Source organism: Triticum aestivum, chromosome 1B (assembly GCF_018294505.1).
Source record: "Triticum aestivum cultivar Chinese Spring chromosome 1B, IWGSC CS RefSeq v2.1, whole genome shotgun sequence".
Classification (NCBI taxonomy): Eukaryota; Viridiplantae; Streptophyta; class Magnoliopsida; order Poales; family Poaceae; genus Triticum; species Triticum aestivum.
The window spans coordinates 513,390,036-513,412,080 of NC_057795.1; the positions used below are offsets into that span (position 1 = coordinate 513,390,036).

At 46.6% G+C, this 22,045-nt stretch overlaps 1 long non-coding RNA gene across 10 annotated transcripts; it reads right to left on the bottom strand.

Moving 5' to 3' along the window:
- Positions 1-16,799: 16,799 nt before the first annotated feature.
- On the bottom strand, positions 16,800-20,934 carry LOC123135672 (uncharacterized). 10 transcript variants are annotated; one of them, XR_006466137.1, is made up of 9 exons: positions 20,211-20,925; positions 19,586-19,773; positions 19,163-19,322; positions 19,013-19,081; positions 18,722-18,910; positions 18,388-18,551; positions 17,696-17,746; positions 17,356-17,553; positions 16,800-17,006 (listed from the first exon to the last, which is right to left on the bottom strand). It is a non-coding gene; the product is annotated as an uncharacterized lncRNA (long non-coding RNA). The 10 variants fall into 10 exon arrangements; XR_006466121.1 differs by having other exon boundaries at positions 18,422-18,551; positions 20,211-20,924; XR_006466134.1 differs by having other exon boundaries at positions 17,696-18,551; positions 20,211-20,933.
- Positions 20,935-22,045: the final 1,111 nt, after the last annotated feature.

Sequence of the window (22,045 nt, forward strand, 5' to 3'; positions counted from 1 at the left end):
TGCCACAGCAAATAGATGAAACCCACTAGCATGAGTAGGAGTTGTTTGAGCCCTGTTGTGCCTACTCATTCATGCTTGTTTGTCATGCCTGCTACTGCTTAGAGTTGTGTCAGGTCTGATTCATCCGAGATGAATCAGAGGTGTGTGAACATGTCCTACTGTGTGTGAGCTAAGTGTGTGAACACGATTTGGTAAAAGGTGTCGGTGAGAGGCCATGTAGGAGTACATGGTGGGTTGTCTCATTGAAGCCGTCCTCAGGAACTGAGTTCTGTGTTTGTGATCCATGATTCAGCTACTACCATACATTGGGCCCTGAAATATGACCCTGCTCGACTTCTTATTCACCCTTGTCCTCTGTCCAGGAGTTGCAAGTAGTTTCTGGTGTTTGTAGTATGCTGGAGGCCGTGGACAGCGCTGACCGTAGGGGTGGGCTGTGATGCGGTAGGCACGTGGCCGGGTATACCGGGCGCCCGTTTGGTGTCACGGAACCCTGTTCACATCGTTTGGGGCTGTGAGCGAAACTCCGGCCGGATCTCCTCATGGATGGAACCCGAATAGGCGATAAACCTGGACTAGAGACTTGAGTGTTTAGGTAGGTCGTGGTCTACACCCACGTCGACTTTTGCTTGAAGTGTGCCGAGCACATGTCGTGTGCAGACGCTAAGTGGTGGAAACATGTATGAAGAAGTACACCCCTGCAGGGTTAACATCATCTATTCGAATAGCCGTGTCCGCGGTAAAGGACTTCTGGGTTGCTTATATCAGTTCATAGACAAGTGAAAGTGGATACTCTAAAATACGCAAGATAAGCGTGAGTGCTATGGATGGCGTTCTCGTAGGGAGACGGGAGCGGATCCATAGTGGTGTATTGATATGGTGAATATGTGGACTCGTGTGCGCCACCTCAAAAGAGTTACTTACAGTCGTAGTTTAGGTTAGCCACCGAGTCAAAGCTTGCTTGCTGCAGTTAAACCCCCACCATCCCCTTTGTTGATAATGATGCATATGTAGTTAGTTCTGATGTAAGTCTTGCTGGGTACATTTGTACTCACGTTTGCCTATTTTATGTTTTTGCAGAGAGACTTCGGTCTCGCTAGTAGTTCCACGTGGACTTCGACGTTTAGCTTGTTACCTCAGCTACGATCTTGTGCCTCAGCAGGATTTGGTAGATAGTCAGGCTTCTCAGCCTTTTTCATTTATAGATGTCTGTACTCAGACATGATAGCTTCCGCTTGTGCTTTGATTTGTATGCTCTGAATGTTGGGTCATGAGACCCCTGTTTGTAATATCTCGCTCCTCGGAGCCTAAGGAATAAATACTTGAGTTATAGAGTCATGTTGTGATGCCATGTTGTATTTGCACATATCGAGCATATTGTGTGTATGTTATTGAAATGCTTGGTATGTGTGGGATCTGACTATCTAGTTGTTTATTCTTAGTAGCCTCTCTTACCGGGAAATGTCTCCTAGTGTTTCCACTGAGCCACGGTAGCTTGCTACTGCTTCGGAACACTTAGGCTGGCCGGCATGTGTCCTTCTTCGTTCCTGTGTCTGTCCCTTCGGGGAAATGTCACGCGATGAATACCAGAGTCCTGTTAGCCCGCTACAGCCCGGTTCACCGGAGTCCTGCTAGCCCAGTGCTACAGCCTGGATTCACCCGCTGATGACCGACACGTTCGATGCTGGGTCATGGATGCCTGTCCCTGTAGGTTTGTGCCACTTTGGGTTTACGACTAGCCATGTCAGCCCGGGCTCCTTATCATATGGATGCTAGCGACACTATCATATACGTGTGCCAAAAGGCGCAAACGGTCCCGGGCGAAGGTAAGGCGACACCCGTGGGAATACCGTGCGTGAGGCCGCAAAGTGATATGAGGTGTTACATGCTAGATCGATGTGGCATTGAGTCGGGGTCCTGACAGCGTTGGTATCAGAGCTTGACTGCCTGTAGGATTACCAAGCCAAACTAGTCGAAGTTGAGTCTAGAAATTCTTTAGTTATATAAGGGAATTGATTGTGGGATGGAACGTAAGGCTCTTTTTACTCCTTATACCTCATGGCCTTCTGATCTGAGTCAACCTCTTCTCTTCTACGGGGATTAAGAAATAGGCTATCTCTTCTTTCTATCAGGATCACGTGTTACTAATCCGTAGACTTATAGAATTGTTGGATTTAAGCTTGAGTTCAGTTCCTACGACTTCCGTATGTTAATTATTGATCTCGAGACCTTGATATTGTGCTTCTGAGTGGTTATGCCACCATTTTTGTGAATGTCTCAAATCTTTTCTGAGCATTTACAGCCGTTATGCTGTCCGAGTCATCCCAGGTTTCTAAATAGTCTGATGCATTTGCAAAATCCTTTCCCTCTAGTTTCGATGTTCCTTTATGCCAGCTCAATCACACTAATTGTTGAGTTGAGGTATTCTATTGCCTTGACATTTAAGTTGGAGTTATTGTTATGACCCTAGGTGTTTTAGGGAGTCACCTAGTAATCTAGCAATGTTTTGTGTTCCCAGTGTGAAGATTCTGGCCATCATTCTCGAAAGCATCCCGTGGTGCTACTTAGTAGTAGGCATTCTACTCCTGGGTTCTGAACCCGAGATTCACTCTACTTACTTCATGTTGATAGGGTTTGCTAGTTCCTTTAGGATATTAGTAACCTTTGCGATAGTCCTCGAGGTTCGTGGTACATCCTTCTTCCAATTACCATGAACCATTCTTGGCAGGAGTTCTTCTGAACCAAGAGATGACAACAAGAGTGCTCTCGATGAGTTCTCCATGCTATATTGTGACTCTGCCAGCTCAACCTTTCTGCATGGGTTATCCGGAAGAATTATGTTGAACTTGGTTCGACATACTAATCTATGCATCCACAACTCAGAAAGTTATATGTTCCTTTGAGTTGTCCCTCTTTAGTTGTCTACTGACCTTCGTCTATCAATTGATAGTCAAGAGTATGTGTGCGTTCGTTCATCGATGCCTATTATTCTTGTGGTCCGTCAAGCCATTCTATCCGGAATGACTAGGAGAAACAAACTCCAGTACCTCTTCCATTTCCAGGATTGGGTAAAAGAAGTCGTACTCCGCAGATCAAATTGCTAATCTTGCTTTTGCTCTGCTCTACCTTGGAGTATTACCATCTTTATATCGGGATTGTTATAGGAATTGCACACCATCCTATGAACTCTTGGTACAGTGATACTTCTTGCCATCATTGTTCATTCCTCGGTTCCTGTGTTATCGTAACCGGAATGCCGACAAGTGAATCGTGGTGTGTGAAATCAATACTGCTAGCAACTCCATTGCTTGGTAGTTAAATGGACGATAACCTCATTCTTAGCGTGTTGATTATTGAATCGTCACCCTAAGGTTGATTGTGCTACCTAGTCCTTATTTCTGGTGCACTCTCCGATCAGTGAGTTAGGATAGTGCCAATCCTTGCTTATTTGATCATATCGTCTTGCCCTGGAAAGCAAGATTGTTCTCGAGCTTAGTAACATACTGGTGGTTCGTGATTTTCCGAAGATCTTCTCGGAAGTATTACCAGGTTGTCACCTGAACGCTGTGTTGAGCTCGTGATCAAGTTGGTTTCTTGTGAACCACCCTCTCTCCAAGATCGGTGTTAGATATCCCTGAGCTAGTTGGTTAAGCTAGACAACAACTTGGAGAGTTGGAAGATAAAAGCTTGCCTGACTTAGTTCGTTCCAAAGGGATATTCTTGTGTAGTGTGTGTTGAAGAAAGATGATATCTTCATCGATTGGTCCCTGTGATCAGTTGTTGGACCTATTGTCTTATCAATCCTTTGATTTGAGTGTGGGCCATCGTCAAGTCAAATCAGTACCAACGATGCTCGTAATGTTGTCTTACTCGTGGTTGATCCCTCGAGCATACACCATTATATCTTTTGGGTCTGACCAATGCTATCACTTGTTCACATAATTATGGAATTCCATTTACATGGAAATCTCGATGAGTTGTTGTTGAGCCCATCAGCAGCATTTTGTCTCTCCCATGAGTCATGTTGAACATCAACCTAGTGTTGGAAACTTGTGTAAGCATTTCTTCGTGTTTCGTTCATGAAGCATATGTTTGGATGAAGGTAGTGACTTCCTTTAATTCATGTGCATATGATGCAAGTTGCCGCCGTGGATTCGAGAAAGTCAATGTTGCTTTCTTTGGAATCATTCCAAATCAGTCATGCACACGTGCGAAGAATTCTGTGGTTTGAAGACTTGCAACCTTCAATCTATATGTATCCCTAGCACACCAAGCCACTGATTGATTTGTTCAAGGAGAAGGAGTTCCTTCATAAGAGCTAATCTGGACTTATGTAAGGACTTCGATACCCTCGTTGATGGTTCCCCCTCCTGAACTCGGTAGTGTTTTATTATAAGACTACTTTGTGGTCATGCTTGTCTTGGACAACGTGTTCACATGTTTGTAGCAGAACCAGCTCATGTTTTGGAGTTTGCTATCGTAGTTCATTTCCCGAGAATCTCGCAACGTTATCTCGTCGAATTGTGTTGCAAACTTTTATTTATCTTCCTAGGCTCGATGAGTCTGGAATATCCTGACACCAACCAGATCTGAATCTCAGGCAGATATGATGGTTTGGAACATTTCCCCAAGAACTATAATATTGGTTCCTCGATAACTGGTAAAGTGGATGTCGTGGCCAGCACCACCCAGCCGAAAGACCTATTATTGTAGTATCTTGATTGAAGAAGTTGGCCACCTCCCCATAAGGATTTCGTAGGATTTACCTCCGTAACTGTTCCTTATGGATTCTATTGCTCCCGAAGTCCGACCTTTTACTTGATGTTCTAGTTATCAAACCATATCTATGAATGGGATACACTAGCACATCAAGGAGAACATTAGAAGCGGAATGCTAAATGTCTCTCGGTCGATCATCCAGATTTTCTTTCCTTGGCATTGCCAAGGGTGAAATCTAAGAAAGTGTTATCTTCCTTTGCATCTGCATCATCCATCATCATTCATCGTGGTAGCAAGTTCTGTTGCCAGGATCCTTGACACGGATATTGGTAAAATCTTGATGATTATGGAAATGCTCAAGTTCTTGAGAGCACGCACAAGCGCTAGGTGTTATCATTGACACTAACGGGGATGCTCTTCGTTTCCTCGGCAATGCTATGACCTTTCAAACAGTGAATTTACTCTCTATTGCTGGGTTCTTCCCCAGTTACCAGAATCATTCCCAGCATTTGCATTTTGTTCCCAGCTTGCACCGCCAATGTGCCATTCTACCATGGGTCTCTTCCATTTCCGGTGATAAGCAAATTCATCCATTACGTTGTCTTCAACAAGGTAATCCACATCATCCAAGTTCGGGTATGCCATTCTACCGAACCCCTCTAAATGATCGATTATGATTTGCCTTAAGCTGGTATAAAGAGTTTCAAGGATCTTTGAATCAAAGGTAATTCTTTTTGCCACTTAAGGGGATATTTCTACGAGTCACCTTCCCTAAGGTGCATCATTATGGTATCATGGCAACTCAAACTCCTCGCTACGTTGACAATCGTTTACCACCTTCTTAGGTATGGAATTGTTGTCTACCTAGTAAACCTCCGTCATTCGTTCCACTCCATCCCTCTAGATGTGTGCTTCGTCTCTCAGCTCGAGAGATGTTGCTATGTCTCATTTCGAGAGTTAATCCTGAGTTGTTCGACCTTCGAGAAGATTGATCCTTCTAGAGTTCCCTTCTCCTCTCGTTGTCATGTTGGTTGGAGTTCTCGGAACAAGACATCAAGATAATGATGATGAGCAAATCAACGTTCATTTGAAGTGCACCCTGGATTGTGAAGACTATACTAGTTTGCGTTTCCCCTTCATCTTACCCTACGCTTGAATCTCGGGGCGAGATTTTTGTTTAGTGGGGGTGAGTTGTCACATCCCTGGTCCTGCTATGCTCTAGGCTAGACCTCATGTGAGCATCATGTTTTAATTCAAATGAAATTTGAATTGAGGAATTTTCAAAGCCTCAGAAACCTTCTAAAAATGATCAACATTTAAATCTTCTCAAATGAGTCCAAGAAAATGTTCCTGTTATTCCATAGAAATGTTGGTAAGAGGTAAAATTCAAACCAATATTTTTGGAGTCACAGAAATATTTATTCTGGCCATTTGAATTAATCCAATAACTATTTGCTTTGGATTCATATTTAATATATATATTAAATATGACTCCAATAATTCTGGAAGTTTGTGAGTGGCTTTGTATATATTTTAGCAAGCCACATAAAAACCTACAGAATTTGTTAAAATGATTTAGTGTCTAAAACTAAATCAAAACAAACTACAGAAAATAGAAAACAGAATTAAATAGAAATAAAAGCAGAGAGGAGAGAAAACTTACCTGGCGCTCACCTCTCAGCCCACCTGGCCCAGCTCCTCTAGCGGCCCAGCCCACCGCCGTTTCTCCCCCTGTCGTCTTCCTCCCCCTCGCCCCGAAGCTGCTCGGTGGCGCGCGCGGCCACGCGCCCCGGCCACCTCCTCCCTCCCAGCCTGCTTGGCTCCTCCTCGACGCCCCGGTGACGCCACGGGGCCCCCTGGTCCCTCTCGCTCACTCCCTCGAGCTCATCCCTATCCCCTGCTTCCTCTCTCTCACTCGCCCGAACGCAGCCGTCGCCGCCGACGAGCTCCCTCGCGGCCACCGCCACCCCCTCTCCTCTCCGACGCGCTCCCGAGCTCCGCTGTTCCGCCCTCGTCCTCCTCGTCGTCTCACGCGACCAGAAGGGCCCCGAGCAGCCGCCATCGTCATCGTCTTCAAGCTTCGGCCCCGGCGCCCTTCTCCGTCGAATTCGGCCACTCCGGCGCGCCCCCGAGCCCACTAACCATCCCTGCAGCTCCGCGGTGAGCCTTTGACCCGATTCCCCCTTTCCTCGTCGTCCTTCGCGAGCTCTAGCCCCGATCCCCAACCATGACCGAAGCATCTCGCCGCCGGCCATGGCGTGGCCATGGCCACAGCCACCGCAGCTTGCTCCCGAGCCCACCAGCGTGCTCACCGCAACCTTAGGAACCCAAAGCACCTAACCACTCATCCTCCCGTGCACCACAGCGCCGGTCCCGCGAACCCCCGAGCTCCGGCCGCCGCCTCGGGCTCCACTCCGGCGAACCCCGGCCACCCCCGCACCTCCCGTTGGTCCCCCTAGATGCGCACGGGACGGGCTACCTCCTGGTGCCCTTAGCGCGTCGATCTGTCGTCTCTGGCGCAACTCCGGCGAGCCACCGCCGCTCTCGGTCGTCGCCGTCGTCCAACCGCCGGCGAATCCGACGTGGCCGGTCATTAGGGCCTAACCACCCCCGCTAACCCAGGCCTAGGGCCACTGACCGGTGGGCCCTACCGTTTAATTAACTCGGCTAACAATTTAGTTAAGTTAATTAAACTCTGTTAAATCACTGTGCAGCTGACATGTGGGTCCCGAACATCAGGTTTGACCCGGACCAGCCCCTGTTGACCTGCTGACGTCACACTGACGTCAGGCTGACGCATTAATGAATTACTGGAATTATTAATATTCAGGAAATTTCAGAAAATGCCCTAAACTTCAATAAATCATAGAAATTCAATCGTAACTCCAAATTAAATAATTTATATATGAAAAATTATCAGAAAAATTCAAGGAATCCATTTGTACCATTTTCATGCATGTTAGAACAACTTATAGCTGCTGATTAGCACAAATCAAATAAATGGCATTTAAACTCTCACATATGGAGTTTGAATTTGAATCTTGTATTCAAACCAACCCCATTTAACTTGTTGCTAGATGCATTAGCCCAAAACACATTCATATTGCCATGTCATAGCATGCATCATATTGTGCATTGCATTGGTCGTGTTTCTTCTGTGTTTGCCGGTGATGTTCTCCCTCGGTAGACGTTGTACCGACGATGTGATCGTTGACACTGATGAAGACTCAATGTTATCTTCAGAAGTGCGAGGCAAGCAAAACCCCCTTGTTCATTCCGATACAATCCTACTCTCTCGCTCCTGCTCTCTTTTACTGCATTAGGACAACATCGATTCATTTGTTACTTGCTGCGGTAGCTGAACCCCTTTATCCTTTGCATGACCTGTCATTGCCACAGTAAATAGATGAAACCCACTAGCATGAGTAGGAGTTGTTTGAGCCCTGTTGTGCCTACTCATTCATGCTTGTTTGTCATGCCTGCTACTGCTTAGAGTTGTGTCAGGTCTGATTCATCCGGGATGAATCAGAGGTGTGTGAACATGTCCTACTGTGTGTGAGCTAAGTGTGTGAACACGATTTGGTAAAAGGTGTCGGTGAGAGGCCATGTAGGAGTACATGGTGGGTTGTCTCATTGAAGCCGTCCTCAGGAACTGAGTTCTGTGTTTGTGATCCATGATTCAGCTACTACCATACATTGGGCCCTGAAATATGACCCCGCTCGACTTCTTATTCACCCTTGTCCTCTGTCCAGGAGTTGCAAGTAGTTTCTGGTGTTTGTAGTATGCTGGAGGCCGTGGACAGCGCTGACCATAGGGGTGGGCTGTGATGCGGTAGGCATGTGGCCGGGTATACCGGGCGCCCGTTTGGTGTCACGGAACCCTGTTCACATCGTTTGGGGCTGTGAGCGAAACTCCGGCTGGATCTCCTCATGGATGGAACCCGCATAGGCGATAAACCTGGACTAGAGACTTGAGTGTTTAGGTAGGTCGTGGTCTACACCCACGTCGGCTTTCGCTTGAAGTCTGCCGAGCACATGTCGTGTGCAGACGCTAAGTGGTGGAAACATGTATGAAGAAGTACACCCCTGCAGGGTTAACATCATCTATTCGAATAGCCGTGTCCGCGGTAAAGGACTTCTGGGTTGCTTATATCAGTTCATAGACAAGTGAAAGTGGATACTCTAAAATACGCAAGATAAGCGTGAGTGCTATGGATGGCGTTCTCGTAGGGAGACGGGAGCGGATCCATAGTGGTGTATTGATATGGTGAATATGTGGACTCGTGTGCGCCACCTCAAAAGAGTTACTTACAGTCGTAGTTTAGGATAGCCACCAAGTCAAAGCTGGCTTGCTGCAGTTAAACCCCCACCATCCCCTTTGTTGATAATGATGCATATGTAGTTAGTTCTGATGTAAGTCTTGCTGGGTACATTTGTACTCACGTTTGCCTATTTTATGTTTTTGCAGAGAGACTTCGGTCTCGCTAGTAGTTCCACGTGGACTTCGACGTTTAGCTTGTTACCTCAGCTATGATCTTGTGCCTCGGCAGGATTTGGTAGATAGTCAGGCTTCTCAGCCTTTTTCATTTATAGATGTCTGTACTCAGACATGATAGCTTCCGCTTGTGCTTTGATTTGTATGCTCTGAATGTTGGGTCATGAGACCCCTGTTTGTAATATCTCGCTCCTCGGAGCCTAAGGAATAAATACTTGAGTTATAGAGTCATGTTGTGATGCCATGTTGTATTTGCACATATCGAGCATATTGTGTGTATGTTATTGAAATGCTTGCTATGTGTGGGATCTGACTATCTAGTTGTTTATTCTTAGTAGCCTCTCTTACCGAGAAATGTCTCCTAGTGTTTCCACTGAGCCACGGTAGCTTGCTACTACTCCGGAACACTTAGGCTGGCCGGCATGTGTCCTTCTTCGTTCCTGTGTCTATCCCTTCGGGGAAATGTCACGCGATGAATACCAGAGTCCTGTTAGCCCGCTACAGCCCGGTTCACCGGAGTCCTGCTAGCCCAGTGCTACAGCCTGGATTCACCCGCTGATGACCGACACGTTCGATGCTGGGTCATGGATGCCTGTCCCTGTAGGTTTGTGCCACTTTGGGTTTACGACTAGCCATGTCAGCCCGGGCTCCTTATCATATGGATGCTAGCGACACTATCATATACGTGTGCCAAAAGGCGCAAACGGTCCCGGGCGAAGGTAAGGCGACACCCGTGGGAATACCGTGCGTGAGGCCGCAAAGTGATATGAGGTGTTACATGCTAGATCGATGTGGCATTGAGTCGGGGTCCTGACAGCCTGTCCGGCAATACACCCGCCGAACACACGATGCAACAGCCAGGGAGAGAACAAGCCGCGTCAAATGTCTAGGTAGTCTCTATAACGAGCTTAATACCTGTTTTACTTAAAGTCCTGCAGCTTGCCCCTAGAGGGGGACATGTCAAATAATCCCATCTCTTGCTTATCGCACTATTTGTATCGTTCTGCTTTCATAGCAGCCATTTTTTAATAAACAATACATAGCTCTTATCTATTATTGTACTCATCTATTTTTTATACAAATATGTTCAGTCATGACATTATGCAACCGTACACTTTGGTACGGCCAATACACCAGGGGCTTAAGCACCCCATAACATGGTGTGAGAAGACCGAACACTCTGACGAGTGTGGCACCCCGAACTTATAGCACTATATGCATCGGCTCCGAATCATGTCTTGGGTCAATAGTTGGGTTTGCCCGGCTCCCATGTTTTGGTATCTTACATTCCGCAATGTTGGCTAAGGTAGCGCTGGGAGAACTACTGCGATTGTGTCCCAGTTGAGCTGGGTTAACACCTCAGTAGAGAAAGCTAAAACTGACCGTCATGATAGTGTGAGAGACCGGTCGCTGTTCGCGAGGTTTTTCGAGTCCTTAAAGACTTATGCCGCTTAGAGCGAGGAACCGGACTTATCCGGCCTAGGTGTGGATAGCGCCCCGAACTCAGTCTTCCGAATACTAGGGGCTTCGCCGAAATTTAAAATTATAGAATTCTATGGCTAAGTGAGAGTGATAAAGCATTATAAGTCTGACGGCCCGGTTCGTTGTGCTGAGCGCCTCCCTAGATGGACCCAAGAATGGGAACAAGAGCGCTCAGGTTTATCCCGAACACCCCAGCACTCGTGGCATGGGGGTAGAAGCCGACGACTTGCATCTCTCAGATTTGATAAACGGCCGCACAGAAGGTAATATTTTAAATTAACAAGCATTGCTTAACGCATATGAAAAAAGTTTTCAGCGTACAGGATAACAGATGCGAGTCTACTCAAAAATTACATCTTTGGAGCATTCGTCCGCTATAAGGCGGGCACCCTTCAGGACGCCCTTATAATACATCTCGGGCGTGCGATACTCCTTGCCCGGCGGTGGCGCGTCCGTCAAAAGCTTTTCAGCGTCCAGCTTGCCCCAGTGCACTTTAGCACGGGCAAGGGCCCGACGGGCACCTTCGATACAGACGGAGCGCTTGATGACCTCAATCCAGGGACACGCGTCCACCAGCCGCCGCACCAGACCGAAGTAGCTCCCAGGCATGGCTTCTCTAGGCCACAGCCGAACTATGAGGCCCTTCATGGCCTGTTCGGCCACCTTGTGGAGCTCGACCAGCTGCTTCAGCTGGTCGCTCAGGGGTACCGGATGTTCGGCCTCAGCATACTGAGACCAGAACACCTTTTCCGTCGAGCTCCCCTCTTCGGCTTGGTAGAATGCGGCAGCATCAGACACACTACAGGGCAGATCGGCGAACGCTCCTTGAGAGCTCCGGATTCGGGTAAGTAACAGATAATTTACTTTTATATTCTTGCTTTGCATAAAGAATGCCTTACCCGCCGCTATCTTCTTCATCGCCTCGATCACCTGGAGGGCCTTCTGGGCTTCGGCCTTAGCGGTCTTGGCACTCTCAAGAGTCAAGGCGAGCTCGGACTCTCGAGTCTTCGAGTCACGCTCCAAACTCTCGTGTTTTTTCACGAGAGCCTGGAGCTCTTGCCGCACCTCCGCCACCCGCGCCTCCTGCTTCTCTCGCTCGGTGCACTCCAAGGCCGCACTGTTTTCGGCCTTGGACACCGCTTCCTTCAGGGTCGCCACCTCGGCCGTGGCCCCTACAACATTTACGTTGGTCCTGTCATTATTTGCAACCAAGTATTTCTATATACATTTATATACGGTATTACATACCCTCCTTGTCCTCGAGCTGCTTCTTGGCACGGCCGAGCTCGTTCTCGGACCGCTCGAGGCTCTCCTTCAATAAATTGACCTCTGCAGTCAGTGCGGCAGAGGTCAGCAGCGCAGCCTGCATTCCCATATTGACATATTTTTGTTAGACTCCTGCGTATATCTTTTTAGATCATCAGCTCGGCATTTCTTTCCAAACGCCGAACTGAGCATCAGGGGCTACTATCTATGCGGTAATATTTTTATATGTTTTTGAACACATACCTCAAAGCCTATTAACAGACTTGTACAGGCTTCTGTCAGCCCGCTCTTGGCGGACTGAACCTTCTAAATCACCGCACTCATAACAGTGCGGTGTTCCTCGTCGATGGAGGCGCCGTTAAGCACCTCCAGCAAATTGTCCGGCACCTCCGGATGGACGAAGGTCGCAGGCTTGCCCTTCTTAGGAAGGCGCCGCCTGTCGGACTCTGGAACCATTGATGGTTCCGGAGCAGTGTCCGGCCCGGGGCCGGACTTAGATCCCTCGGGGACTTTATCCCCTTTGGGCCTGGAGTCCGGGAAGTCGCCTTGCGGCGCCTCCAGGACCACCTCCTCCTGGTTTAGTCCCTTTCGGGACTCCACCTTGGCGTCGTCCGTAGGGAGAGGGGAGGAGGCCGTCGGAAGTGAAGCACTATTCACATCCGACGAATCCAAGGAGCCGCTCGTTGAATCGTCGAGCTGAGCTTTGGGCGGACTGCATAATTAAATTCTGCGTCAGAAGCTACCGAATAATAGAGGAGCGCCATAAGTCATTCGGGTAACCGGACACTTACGATTTTGCCAGGGGCTTGACCCTGGATGGCCATTCCTCCACGTCGTCTTCGGCATCGGAGGCGTAGTCCGGCAGGAGGGTCTTCCCCTTCTTGGACCCTCCAACCTCCCCAGTTGGGGCAGCCTTTCTTTTCTTTCCTCCCCCCGTTGGAGGGGGGGAGGCTTCTTCTTCCTCCTCCTCCTCGTCTTCAGAGGCGGAGGGTGCTTCGGGGTTGTCGGGCGATGAACCCGACACCACCAGGCGCCGGGAGATCTTTCGAGTCTCCGTGGCCTTCTTCTTGGCCTTCTTCTCCGGCACCACGTGAGGTGCCGGAACCAGCAGCCCTGACAATTGGGCGTCCGCTGGGTCTTCTGGTAAGGGAGCCGGACAGTTCACCTGCCCGGATGTCTTCAGCTAGTCCTGTCAAAGGAAAGGGAGGTTAGATCCCACATAGAGTCAGACTATGAAAGACAAGAGTCTCGTAAAGGGTAGTGTAGCTTACCTCGCTGGCCTGACGCCGCGAGCTGAATCCGCGATCTTTGATAGTGGATGCGGGTGCCTCTGCGCCCTTAAACAACACCTTCCAGGCATCTTCGTACGTAGTGTCGAAAAGCTTGCTCAAGGTTTGGTGTTGTGCCGGATCAAACTCCCACAATTTGAAGGCCCGTTGTTGGCATGGGAGGATCCGGCGGATAAGCATGACCTGGACTACGTTGACAAGCTTGAGATTCTTGCTCACCAGCTTTTGGACGCAGGTTTGAAGTCTGGTAAGCTCTTCTGAATCCCCCCACGTTAGGCCTGTCTCTTTCCAGGAAGTGAGCCGTGTGGGGAAGCCAGATCGGAATTCGGGGGTCGTCGCCCATTTGGGATCGCGCGGCTCGGTGATGTAGAACCACCCCAACTGCCATCCCTTTATTGTCTCCACGAAGAAGCCCTCGAGCCATAGGACGTTGGCCATCCGGCCCACCATGGCACCTCCGCACTCTGCTTGGCGGCCGCCCACTACCTTCGGCTTGACATTAAAAGTCTTCAGCCATAAGCCGAAGTGGGGCTGGATGCAGAGGAAGGCCTCGCATACGACGATGAACGCAGGGATATTGAGGATGAAGTTCGGGGCCAGATCGTGGAAGTCCAGGCCGTAGTAGAACATGAGCCCCCGGACGAACGGGTGAAGAGGAAAACCCAGTCCGCGGAGGAAATGGGGAAGAAAAACAACCCTCTCATGGGACCTGGGGGTGGGGATGAGTTGCCCCACATCTGGAAGCCGGTGCGCGATGTCGTCAGATAGGGGTATCCGGCCTTCCTCAGCTTTTTGATTTGCCCCTCCGTGACGGAGGAGGCCATCCATCTACCTCCCGCTTCGGACATGATTGGAGAAGGTTGAGGTGGGAAGTGCGGGCTTGGGCGTTGGAGCTCGAGCGCACAGGGATGAATAAGCAAAGGAGGAAGAAGGCATAAATGGAAAGGGTAGATTCTTATCCCCTTATATGGGCGGCCGAAACTACGAGCCCCCACCGGCCTAATAAAACTCGCTTATCTCCCAAGCGTCGCGGTTAATGGCGCGGTTGGGTTACCCACGCCCGTATTGATGAGAATCCTGGAATAAAGGGACACGATCTCTGCTTCGACAAGACGTGCCAAGGAAACCGCCTCGCTAAACGCGCTGAGGTGGAACAGTAAAATGATTCGAATAAAGGCCTGACCATGGCGTGATGTCACGCTGCGGAGTACGTCAGCAGATTAGATTTGTGCAGATATTATTCTCTCTACGGTGGCATGTGGAACTTATTTTGCAGAGCCGGACACTATCATTGTGTTCAACATCTTCTATGAAGTATTCGGAGGAGGAACCCGTCTTGCAATGCCGAAGACAATTTGCGCGCCGGACTCGCCGTCATTGAAGCCTGGTTCAGGGGCTACTGAGGGAGTCCTGGATTAGGGGGTGTCCGGATGGCCGGACTATGACCTTTGGTCGGACTCCCGGACTATGAAGATACAAGATTGAAGACTTCGTCCCGTGTCTGGATTGGACTTTCCTTGGCGTGGAAGGCAAGCTTTGCGATACGATATGAAGATCTCCTCCCATTGTAACCGACTCTGTGTAACCCTAGCCCTCTCCGGTGTCTATATAAACCGGAGAGTTTTAGTCCGTAGGACGAACAACAATCATACCATAGGCTAGCTTCTAGGGTTTAGCCTCTCTGATCTCGTGGTAGATCCACTCTTGTACTACCCATACTAGTAGAATGCCCGTGCGTTGTCACGGGCCTTTTGTTGTATAAATCTTAACGAATTTTTGGGCCCTTCAATGACATCGCCTCAACACCCTTGTCGATGGATTGTTTTTGAACGTTGACATAATCCATCTCCATCTCTTTCATACTCTGCAAAAATAAATATGTATAGAAACATACCTCTTGTACTATCATGCACAACAAATATATAAAGAACAATTATTTGTATGCATCTCTTCTGATTGTGTAAAACCTGATGATTTTTCAGTCTGGTTCACCATAAAGCTTTGTCAATAAAAAGCCATCAGTTTTGATCTTTGATCTACAAAAGTAAACATATAAACAATATTAAAATAAAAAATAGAAAACTCATATACAATATATATTCATTGGTCAGATGCTAAATGCGAGTAGATGACCGTTTTTACTCGGAGTGGGTGACATCGTCCTTTTTAGTAGAGTGAGCCGCATTCCAATTTGAATAAACTGTAAGTTCACCTGTATATCACTTGTTGGTAATTGTGTTTCAAAAGAAATAGCAAACTCTGTGATGTTGCTTATGTTTCATTCTTATATCAAGATTGAAAGATTGTTTTCAGTTTTTAGAAATATTGTTGTAGATTTTGGATGCTTGCATTTCCATCATGAAGATAACTAATATCTTACTTAGAAGAATTCTTGCATTTCTAGCTTCAAGATAGGTAATATCTTATTTAGAAGGATGCTTACATTTCCTGCTCACCGATGGACGGAGCAACAAATTTGTTATTTGGATGTTGAGTTTATTTCATATTCAAAATGCAACGTTTATGTGTCCTTATGTTCACTTCCTAGCATCATATGCAAACTTGCTGACAAGTGACAAATATGTAAATAGCTTGAAAAAAGTGGATGAACAGCCTGTAAATTTGAATAGTTGAACGACCATGCATTGCCATGGAATAAAAAAAATATAGCGGTCAAATAATTGACTCAATGTAGAAATATGTTGGACAAGCTGGCATGTGGTTTCCATCCATACAGTAATAAAACTGATTCTCTCTCCATTTCTTGTTATTTCTTTGTAACCATCCTCTCCTTGCAAGAAAATGAAACGATATCTAAGTATCCAATAATACAAAAACCTAAGTATCCCAAAAACCTAAGTATCAAAAACTACAGTAATTTAGCCTACATGTGTGAAATACCACAGTTTTAACATAACAGAATATTTTGTAGTATTGATAATACAGACAACCTGTTTGGCTATCCCATTTTCAGCGACACAAAATTAGCTAGCTAAAACCATTAGCGGCTGCAGACACACGTGCTTTTCTAGTTAGCTAGCCATTTTATGCAACTACTCGGCCATGCACCAAGAACGGCCATGCACACGGCCTAGAAGACACATATTCTAACTGGCTATCCGGACGGCAACAACGTCTTTAAAACGATTTTGTGGTTGGTTGTAATTTGGAGCAACAAACGGAAGCGAGCTAACTAAATCACCAAGCAGAAGATCCTGATAAAACGGTCGTGGACATGAGGCGTGTTGAGAAGAAGGTATGAGCGAGGGACTCTCTTTTCTCAGCGAGCTCAGTTTAAAAAAAAGAGGTATGTGGTTCTTTTTTTGATGCAGAGAAAATACTGTGGTTTGCCAAAAACTGCAGTATTAAAATTACAATTTTTAGAGACAGCCAAACAACCGTTTGTAATAAAAACTACAGTATTATAAAAAACTGCAGTATTATGGGAATACATAGAAAATACTTTGTTACCAAACGGGGCCTAATCTTCTCCCACCCTTCCTCATGTTCCACCTTCATGTACTTGTACAAATTATATAAATTTTATGATTTCAAGAGAATATTTTGATTATATTTCTTATTTAAAAGTAATTAAAGATGTACATGGTGGTTAATCCAACCTTAATTTTTTACCGCAACAAGGATAAAACTTGAAACTAACATAGACTTAATTAACTAAACTGTCCCTTGTCCCCATTTCTTAAACTCCTCACACGCTACTTGCTCCATTCTCCCCGTGGCCATGCAACCATGCCTACCTGTGACCATGAAAATCAATCAATCATTAAAATTCATGATCTGACTATACAATTCACAAGATAAATGAAATCCATGTCAACTAAATATAATTAAAAACACGTCGTTTGTGCTCTGTAGCAGGGATACATTATCATACGAGCCAGGTTAGAGTACTCGTACCATGAATAAAGAAGGCACACAACATCTGGCATTATCACAAAATCATACTTGCACACATTACCACCAGTAGCAAGATAAACGAGGTGGATATCAGCTTTTAAAGCATGATTAGGAATCAAGGCAAACTCTATTTTCAGGGTTAGAAAGAAAAAGACCAAGTGCAAGAATTGGAACAGATAAGAAGCTTACCAGGGCATGATGCCATTGGGTTGGATGTCATGCACGGGCCAATAGAGCTCCCTCCCTATCTCTTACGAAGCTCTCCCTACGACCCACTTCAGAGCAGCCGGTCGTGCTTTTTTCCAACCCAACTTCTGCATCACCGCAGATCAGCCAAAGGAGCTGTTGCCGGCAGCCAAGCTCACCTTCCGCACTGCTACAGATCAGCTAGCATGTGGAGTGTACATGATCCGAGAGAGACTCAGTCGAGCAACATAAATGAAAAAGGAAAAGTACCAACGTTTTGAGAAAATGAATTCAGTTAGTCATACAAGAATATGTTCAGAAGATAAAAATCATTTAGACACACCTCACGCAAATTCTCTCAAAGAAATTCTTCATGACATCTTTCGGAACCTACCTGTTCAGAAAAACAAAGTAAGAGAGCAGACATATGCAGCACAATTACCATCTAGGAACTTGTGGTGTGAAACCATCAAAGTACAAAAAAGATATATGAATATAACGTTTCCTTATTTATTTAATTTTATTCCAGATTACAGTAAACAGATTAAGGCTTAATATTATTACTGAGCTCAGAGATCGATCAACAAGTCATATGCTCTAATTTAGAAAAGAACTATGTGCATTTACTTACTGGAGGAAGAAACCAAGGTCAAAAGGCAAAATGGCAGTCTTCATATCGTGCGTCAAGCATAACTACATTGCCTTATGAACTGAAGTAAAAATTAGAATTATCAAGCAAAAGTACTAACAACCAACAGTGACGAGACTTGCTCTTGCACAAATGTTTATCCCAACAAAGGATCGCGAACTCGCTAGATACACTAACTGAGGCTCATTCCCTTTGCTTGAGGCACTGTCTTAGGAACAACTTCAGAGTAGGTCGATTGAAACTTAGAAGAAACGGAGATACACATGTTAACTAATAGACTGGCATTTGTCACTTTGTGATTGAAATTAACTATGAATAAGGACTCTGGAACATGAACATACAGTTGTGTGGAGGGCATCAAAAATATGGAGTAGAACTTGTATTACCCTAAGAACCAGCATTGGGGCAGAGAAATTAAACCTTAGATCCAGCAAGGAAGCTTTAGTATTTAGAACACATGATCGGAATATGCATTTGGCCTCCTCCTGGGGCGTAGGATGTGCAGCTTCAGCAAGTAATGTATTTCCAGGTACCTTCAAGTGGTGTTTAGCTAGCAAAAAAAATTCAGAGAATATTAATTTTCAAAACCAGATAAACTCTGTAACAATCAGTCAAAGAACGGTGGTTTCCGCTAGTTCCAGAAAAGAAGAGGACAGGTTCCAGATGATTGGATATGTTGTGCTTGGTCAATATAATTTTAGTAAATATCACACCATATACCTTCAGAGTTCTGGTTGCCAAGCATCTTTAGATGCCCAACCTTCAGTCAAGATGGCAATGGCATCATCTTCTCTCACCTACAGGCTACAGTCCTCTTCTACTCTTGTTCCTCCTGGCCTACTCGTGCAGCGCATCGCCCAGCGGTCAACCCTCCTGTCCTGTAAAGTGAGTTGGCCCGGTGTTCCCATACTGACAATGCCCAAACATGACAAATTTTTGCATGATTTTCAGATTGCATCACTGGACAGGAAACAATGGTCCTGGAAATTAATCAAAGCACCAAAGTCTCACCATTAATCTATGGACGACGTCGTTCTCCCAATCGGAATCCTCGTGGTCCCAAATGCTAAATGGTTCAAACTATGTAAGAGAACCGCACCAGTCAATCGAACATGAAACAATGGTGATATGAACCAAATACTGTGTGAACATTTTGTAAACCTTTGTAGTATTTATGAGTGAAACTGCCTTGAAATGCAACATATCAACACATTTATACCAGTTGTGCGATGTGCCCTGTTAGTTTGCCATTCCATAATCCATTGCCATCAAAGTAGCTGGCATAATGCCCTCAAAATCGTTCCCAGGGTGATCCATTAACCTAGAGACAGAACACCAATTTCAGTAAACAAATAAGCAAAACATAAGGTTGTAATGTAATGAAGATCTCAGCTGTACAATAAAAAAGAGAGAAGCTATTGTATCTAATTAGAAGCAGCAGTGCATGTCATGGTATATACTTATATTATGTACATATTTCGATATCAGAACACCCAAGTAGTCTGTTAACATATTCACAATGCTCCGTCAATGGTAAAACAGTGCTAGTGTAATGAGTGAAAGTTTATTTGTGCCTCTTTGTACCTCCAGCATCAAGGCCATTCTTCTCGTCTCAATATTCCGGAGCAGCAAAACAAATGAGTCGAAGCTTTGATAGATAGCATGCGTTGTTATACGCTCGGCAGAACAATCCAAACTACAGTCCAAAAATCATTTGCAGACGTGATAAATTATGACATTGGTTGGTGAGGAACTGCCCCTATCCAAATATCCTGGGTCGATACAAATTAAAATTAGTTCAATGTATACAGATGAACAGCATTCAGTATTCCTCAAACAGCAACATCCCTACAGCTGAAAATACAGTAAATATCAATACAGATTCAACAAACAAGGTTTCTAACAAACCAACGTGAATTAACTGAGTATGTCTAGGTAATGAATGTATTCGGCAAGGTACTGCTCAAGTGCTCAATATGTCTTGGACCCAGATAAGTTCAAACGGAGTTAACCGTAGCCATCTCGATGTAATTACTGCTGTAATTAGTAGCAATGACAATTTCTGCGAACGTACAGAGAATCTACCGTGCTCACTACTTGTGTTCCGGAAAACAGAACAGTTCCATTTCATGATCCGGTACCTTCCCTTGCTATTCTCTCGCAAAATTCTCCCCGTGAATGAAGAAGAAGAATACAGACGTGAACTGACCTTGTCGATGCGATCCCACCAGTGGAACTCGGGCTCGATCAAGCTGCGGCCGTAGTTCAGCATCACCGTCGGATAGAAGAGCGCCCTGGCGAATACCTCCATGAACGCACGCTTCACGCCTAAGCTGCCCGCCTATCACGCCCGTCAGAGACCATCTTGCCGCCGACACCCGCCTCGTCGCCGACGCCCCTCTCCTCCTCCCGCCCGGAGGGAAGCGCCGGGGGCATCTCATCGACGCCCCTCGCCCCGTCCGGCTCGCCGCTGACGCCCCTCTCCCCCTCCCACTCGGAGGGAGGCACCAGGAGCATCTCATCGACGCCCCTCACCCCGCTGCGCTCGCAGCTGCCCCCACCTCCTCCCATACCCACTCCCAGCCCCAGGGCTCCACCTCGCCGCTGTCGACGCGGCTGACCCCTACCTCCTCCCGCTCCCAGGGATCCTCCTCGCAGCGACGTATCCGAGGCGCGGTGGTGGCGGTGCAGGCGGCGGCGTCCTGGTGATCCACGACGGCGGCGATGGTCGCCGGCGTCTCCCTGGTTCGGCGGCGGCGGCTGCATCCCGGGAGAGGAGGAGCAGCGGCTTGGGATCTCATCCGCGTCTTCCCTGCGAGGTCCGCGGCGGCGATCTGGTGCGTCTGCAGTCACAGATCGTAGGTCGAGGGGATCGAGAGGGCAGTCTCGCTCGTGCGTGCGAGTTCTGGTTTTTTTTGGTAGGTTTTTTTCGTAGGTTTTCTTCCAGGACGGGAGGTTGGGCGGGTGCGGGACTCGATCGCGGGGTTTTTCTTGGTTTTTCGCGGCTGGGAGGAAGGTGGGAGGAAGTACCAAAGAAGTATCAAAAAAGACCGAGTGAGGTGGGACAAAAATAAAACCCGGAACGCGACCTACCAACTGAGGCATTAGGAGTAGAGATCATCAATATTAATCAAGCAGGAGTAGGGTTTTACCTCCATCGAGAGGGCCCGAACCTGGGTAAAAACATCGTGTCCCTTGTCTCCTGTTACCATCCGTCTAGACGCACAGTTCGGAATCCCCTACCCGAGATCCGCCGGTTTTGACACCGACAGCGGTTCCCAAACAAAAAAGTAAAGTATATTTCCTTTCCACCATTCTTTCACAATTCGTGGCTAGTCGTATCCACGGGTACCTTCCATACCAACACTTTCCAAGGAATTTGTTATCATACTATTTCAGGACTAGGCATCCCTATTACCTGCCACACTCTTGTGCAATGAAAAGTGATAAACACTCGTCATGAGAATAAAATACCTACCATGGAAAATATTGGCCACCCGCTACCGCTTCATGAGCGGTACAGGCACACAAAACAGAAATTGATTTTGAAAATTAGAGTTGGCCCATACAAATTTACTTGGAACATCATGGAAATACCACATATGGTAGGTATGGTAGACTCATTTGACATTGGGTTTAAGGAATTGGATGCACAAGCAGTATTCCCGCTTAGTACAAGTGAAGGCTAGTAAATAGATTGAGAAGCAACCAACCAAAAAACAAAAACGGTCATAAACGCGCATTGAACATAATTAATAGCGAATAATGCACCACAAGTAGGATATAATTTCATTTCATAATTAACAGCAAATAATGCGCCACAAGTTTTAATATATGATAGAACATAGACCCGGGGGCCATAGTTTTCACTAGAGGCTTCTCTCAAGAAAATAGCATACGGTGGGTATACATATTACTATTGGGCAGTTGATAGAAAAACAAATAATTATGACGATATCCAAAGAAATGATCATGTATATAGGCATCACGTCCGAGACAAGTAGACCGACTCCTGCCTGCATCTACTACTATTACTCCACACAT